We start from the raw sequence: 6,342 nt of genomic DNA, 5'->3' as shown, positions 1-6,342 counted from the left end.
CTGCCCGCCTCGGCCTCCCAGAGTGCTAGGATTACAGGTGTGAGCCACCGTGCCCGGCCTATACATACTTATTGTAAAATTAAAATTAAATATAAAAATGTGAAAAGAAGAAAGGCCACTCTTCCATTGTAATCACTGTTATCAATTTGATATGATAGCTTCAACCAATACAGACACACATAGTTTCCTTTTTTCTTTTTTTTTTAAACTAGAATGGGAACATTTTTTTCTGCGGCTATTATCCATGGAATACTTTTGTATTATTCTGCCCTCTTTCTGATGGCTCACATCCAAAGAGAGATCACTGTGGGTGTTTGGATACAAAAATCCTAGCAGCCGGTGCCCTGAACTGCGGAATTGCAACTCGCAAATTGAAACCTAGAATATCTGTTGGCTCTGATATGCTAATAACCACGTTTTGATGCCTGATGTCCCCGAAAAAGCCATTTTCACATGACTTTCTTGCTTCAGACCGTCCACTGGCCTCCCAGCTCATGAGTTAAAAACCAAAATGCTCACTGTGGCCCACGAGGCCCCCGGTGACCTGGCCTGGAGCCAGCCTCCGGCGCTGCTCTCCCCTTGGTCTCTGCCTTCTTTCACTTCCTCACAGTCGCACCAAGCCCTGGCCTTGGCTACTCAGAATTCTTTCAGTGACAAGTGACAGAAACCCAATTTGAACTGGCTTAAGACAAAAAGTGAGCATATTGGCCTCATACAACTGAAAAGTCCCGGGAGAAGTGGATTTAGGAGTTGTCTGTTTTAGTCTCCATTGGTTGTCTCTAGTCCAAACTGCATTGTCAGCCAGGCTCACTGGCTCACACCTGTAATCTAGCACTTTGAGAGGCCAAGGTGGGAGGATCACTTGAGACTAGGAGTTCGAGACCAGCGTGAGCAACATAGTGAGATCCCATCTCTACAAAAAATAGAAAAACTAGCCGGGCATAGTGACGCATGCTTGTAGTCTCAGCTGCTCAGGAGGCTGAGGCAGGAGGATGGCTTGAACCCAGGAATTTGAGGTTGCAGTGAGCTATGATGATGCCACTGCACTCTAGCCTGGGAGACAGAGCCAGACTCTGGCTCAAAAAAAAACCCCAAAACAACTGCATTGTCTTCATTTTTAGTCTAGCCCCAAAATATGGAAAGATGTCTCTAAGCTTGGACCCTAATTAGCTACCCTGGGGGAAAGAGTACGCTCACTTGTTCCCAATAGCTCCAAAGAAGGTCCTTATGGACCTTTCACACATTGAACTGAAATCAGCCGGGTCACATGACCACTCTGACCCAATCACTGTGGCCAGCAGGGTGGGCGACACTCATTGGTCTGTGCCTCGCCCCCAGCAGGGGAGGGAGAATCTGCCCCACAGGTGGAAACCAAGATGCTGTTATCTGAAGCAGGAAAGTGGCTGCCGGGCAAGTAAAAACAACAGGTGTCCGTGGGAGGTCCTCTCTCCGTATTGTTCCCTTTTTTCACTTCTCACCACGAAAGCAAGGTTATTCTTCATAGCCTTGACAGGGGAGGCAAAGGTTGCAAATGGCACCGCTGCCTGTCAATAAGAGGTTGGGGCGGGCGAGGTGGCTCCTACCTGTAATCCTAGCACTCTGGGAGGCCGAAGCGGGAGGATCCTTTGAGCCTCGGGGGTTCGAGACCATCCTGAGCAAGAGTGAGACACCCGTCTCTACTAAAAATAGAAAGAAATTGGCTGGACAACTAAAAATATACAGAAAAAATTAGCCGGGCATGGTGGCGCATGCCTGTAGTCCCAGCTACTCTAGAGGCTGAGGCAGGAGGATTGCTTGAGCCCAGGAGTTTGAGGTTGCTGTGAGCTAGGCTGATGCCACAGCACTCACTCTAGCCTGGGCAACAGAGTGAAACTCTGTCTCAAAAAAAACCAAAAACATGGCTGGGTGCGGTGGCTCACACCTGTAATCCTAGCACTCTGGGAGGCCGAGGCGGGCAGATTGCTAGTTCAGGAGTTTAAAACCAGCCTGAGCAAGACCTCGTCTCTACTATAAATAGAAATTAAGTGGCCGACTAAAAATATGTAGAAAAAATTAGCCGGGCATGGTGGTGCATGCCTGTAGTCCCAGCTACTCGGGAGGCTGAGGCAGCAGGATCCCTTGAGCCCTGGAGTTTGAGGTTGCTGTGAGTTAGGCTGACACCACGGCACTCACTGTAGCCTGGGCAACAGAGCAAGACTCTGTCTCAAAAAAAAACAAAAACAAAAACAAAAAAACACAAGAGGCTGGCAAGAAAAGTGGTTTTCAAAATGTGTTCTCCAAATCAGCAGCAGCAGCAGCCGCCCCTGGGAACTTGTTAGCAATGCAAATTCTCAGAGTCCTCCCTGGATCTACTGACCTACTGGGTGGAGCCTAGGAGTCTTTTTAATACTTTCTTTCTTTCTTTTGGAAACAGAGTCTCCATCTGAGCTGGAATGCAATGGCACAATCATAGCTCTCTGCAGTCTTGAACTCCTAAGGCTCAAGCTATCCTACTACCTGGCCTCCCAAAGTGTTGGGATTACAGGCTTGAACCACTGCACCTGGCCAGTCTTAACAAGGCCTCCAGGTGATATTCATGCACAGGTAAGTTTGAGAATATTTGGGTTAAGATATTAATGTTTAATCATAAAATAGAGAGTAGAATCCTTGCCAAATATGAATGTCTATTGTATTTCTATAGGTTGGGAGAAAATATGTGAATTGCCTAAAAAGGATTTAATTAAGATTTATTGGTAAAGTTCTTTCTCCACTTGTGGAGACTCTCTGGAACGCAAAAAAAAAAAGATTTATTGGTAAAATTAGACATGGGCACTGTTCAAAACTAAATAAGCTCTTAAATTTTAACAATACAGTATATTAAATTAAAGGAAAAAAAATCATAGAAAGCTATTGGGTATTTTAGTTTTAGAAACTTTTTCTTAGAGGTATGGAATTTGATTGCATTCGTCATGGTTTTCCAAAGAAACAGAACCTGTAAGATTGATTGAATGACTGATTGATTGTGGGAAATGGCTCACACACTTACGGAGGCTAAGAACTCCCGGGATATTCTTTCCTCTCCCAGTGATATAATTCAATCCGAGTCTGAAGGCCCGAGAACCAGATGGGTAGACGGGGCTGGTGCTGGTTTAAGTCTAGAGTCTGAAAACTTGAGAAGCAGGAGCTTCAGTGCTGAGAGCAAGAGGAGAGGGATATCCCAGCTCAAGAAGAGAGAAAATGCACCCTTCCTCTACCTTTTTGTTCGATTTGGATGATGCCTGCCCATATTGATGAGGGTGGATCTTCTTTATTGAGACTATTGATTCAAATGATAACCTCTTCTGGAAATACCTTCACAGACACACCTAGTAATAACATTTTACCAGCTATCTGGGCATCCCTTAGCCCAGTCACGCTGTCAACTAATTAACCATCACATTGAATAAGAGCAAATTGCTCATTAGTTACAAAAGCAGCAGTCACTTTCCTGGCGCTGAACTTAGTCACTTAGGTTATTTTATGCTGTATAGCTTCTGTGGCAGCTACTATAGGTTAGCCTTCTCAGTATCCATTCTCAAAACTCTTCTCCCTGGCCGGGCGCGGTGGCTCACGCCTGTAATCCTAGCACTCTGGGAGGCTGAGGCGGGCGGATTGCTCAAGGTCAGGAGTTCAAAACCAGCCTGAGCGAGACCCCGTCTCTACCATAAAAATAGAAAGAAATTAATTGGCCAACTAATATATATAATATAAAAATCAGCCGGGCATGGTGGCTCGTGCCTGTAGTCCCAGCTACTCGGGAGGCTGAGGCAGGAGGATTGCTTGAGCCCAGGAGTTTGAGGTTGCTGTGAGCTAGGCTGACGCCACGGCACTCACTCTAGCCTAGGCAAGAAAGCGAGACTCTGTCTCAAAAAAAAAAAAAAAAAAAAAAAAAAAAAAAAAACTCTTCTCCCTTGCCTAGAAGCCAGAAGGCTAAAAATTAGATTTTCCACCCTTCATTTCCCCTCGAAGCTAGGGAAGGCTGTGTAAGAAGAAGCCTGTGTGGAAACAGAAAGGTGAGGTATCTTTCCTCTCCCATCACTGGGGGACAGTCAACACTCCTGTAATAAAAGACAGGTTAACGAGAGAAAAGCATAATCAATTTATTCACTTAAAGCTTTATGTGAAGCCGGGCGCAGTGGCTCACGCCTGTAATCCTAGCACTCTGGGAAGCTGAGGCGGGCAGACTGCTTGAGGTCAGGAGTTTGAAACCAGCCTGAGCAAGAGCGAGACCCCGTCTCTACTATAAAAATAGAAAGAAATTAATTGGTCAACTAATATATATATAGGAAAAATGAGCCGGGCATGGTGGCACATGCCTGTAGTCCCAGCTTCTCGGGAGGCTGAGGCAGGAGGATTGCTTGAGCCCAGGAGTTTGAGGTTGCTGTGAGCTAGGCTGATGCCACGGCACTCACTCTAGCCTGGGCAACAAAGTGAGACTCTGTCTCAAAAAAAAAAAAAAAAAAAAACAAAAAACCTTTATGTGACATGGGAGCCTTCAGAAATGAAGACCTGGCCAGGTGTGGTGGCTCACACCTGTAATCCTAGCACTCTGGGAGCCTGAGGTGAGTGGATCGCTCAAGGTCAGCCACCCTGAGCAAGAGTGAGACCCCGTCCCTACTAAAAATAGAAAGAAATTAATTGGCCAACTAAAAATATATAGAAAAAATTACCCAGGCATGGTGGCACATGGTTGTAGTCCCAGCTACTCGGGAGGCTGAGGCCGGAGGATCGCTTAAGCCCAGGAGATTGAGGTTGCTGTGAGCTAGGCTGACGCCACAGCACTCACTCTAGCCTGGGCAATAGAGTGAGACTCTCTCAAAAAAAAAAAAAAAAAAAAAAGAAGACCTAAGCCTGGCACAGTGGCATGCACCTGTAATCCCAGCTACTCAGGAGGCTGAGGCGGGAGGATCCCTCGAGCCCAGGAGTTTGACAGCAACATAGTGAGGCCCTCTCTAAAAAAATAAATGAATAAATAAAGAAATGAAGATCCAAAGACCCAGGGAAAACTGCCTATTTTTATGCCCAGGTTTGAGGAGGAACGAACAAGCTGCGTAAAAATGTGACTGGACACAGGGCACAATCTCATGGTAACAGACGGAGGGGAACCAGAAAGGCCCGTCCAGGTTCTTCTTGGCTTCCCTGTACAGCTTTCCTTCCTCTGGAATGCGGCTCTTCAAGGGAGAAGGGAGAGAGTGACCTTTCTAGCTTTTCTGGCTTGCTTTCGGGGGAGAGGAGTTCTAGTTAGTATGACCCACGTCAGGAAACAGGAATTTTGGTTTCCATGACTTGCTCTGAAGGAGAAAGAGAGGCCAGTGTCAGGAGGGCAGGAGAAGGTCACAGAGACTTTGCTCCTGGGGCCTTCCACTCTCCTTTAGTTCAAGCTGCTCAGCGTCCCAAAGCACCATACTTTCCTGCCCCAACACCTGCTAAGGTGGTCCTAGAGAAACTGTCCCCCACCCCCAACATATGTAGGGATGAATGCCACTGGCAGGGCTTCTGTTGCTTCCTGATTCTTTGTCTGAAACGTGGACGTGATGTGTGGATGTGCATAGCCGCCTTGCAACCAGGAAATGAAAACCACCATGCTACACGTGGTGCAGTAGCAAAGCAGGGGCCTGAGATACTGATGCCCTGCACTAGCCTTGGCCTGCCACCTCCTGATTTCTTATCTTGGGAGGAAAAAAACCCTATGTTGTTTAGGCTACTATATGTTGGACTGCCTGTTACTTGTAACCAAACACATTCCTAACATATGCACAGTGTTCAGGGTCTACAGTCTTTTCAGATTCTGTTTGAGATTATTATTATTTTTTTTAAAGGCAAATGTTGGCCAGGTGTGGTGGCTCATGCCTGTAATCCTAGCACTCTGGGAGGCCAAGGCGGGTGGATCCTTTGAGCTCAGGAGTTTGAGACCAGCCTGAACAAGCTCGAGACCCCGCCTCTACTAAAAATAGAAAGAAATTACTTGGAGAGCTAAAAATATACAGAAAAAATTAGCTGGGCATGGTGGCGCATGCCTGTAGTCCCAGCTACTCGGGAGGCTGAGGCAGGAGGATCGCTTGAGCCGGGAAGTTTGAAGTTGCTGTGAGCTAGGCTGACGCCACGGCACTCTAGCCTGGGGGCAACAAAGCCAGACTCTGTCTCAAAAATAAATAAATAGGCCGGGCGCGGTGGCTCAAGCCTGTAATCCTAGCACTTTGGGAGGCCGAGGCGGGCAGATAGCTCAAGGTCAGGAGTTCGAAACCAGCCTGAGTGAGACCCTGTCTCTACCAAAAATAGAAAGAAATTAATTGACCAACTAAAAATATATATACAAAAAATTGG

Source organism: Microcebus murinus, chromosome 16, assembly GCF_040939455.1.
Source record: "Microcebus murinus isolate Inina chromosome 16, M.murinus_Inina_mat1.0, whole genome shotgun sequence".
NCBI classification, from domain to species: Eukaryota; Metazoa; Chordata; class Mammalia; order Primates; family Cheirogaleidae; genus Microcebus; species Microcebus murinus.
The sequence above is the reverse complement of the archived record's forward strand: the minus strand, read 5'-3'. Positions refer to the sequence as shown.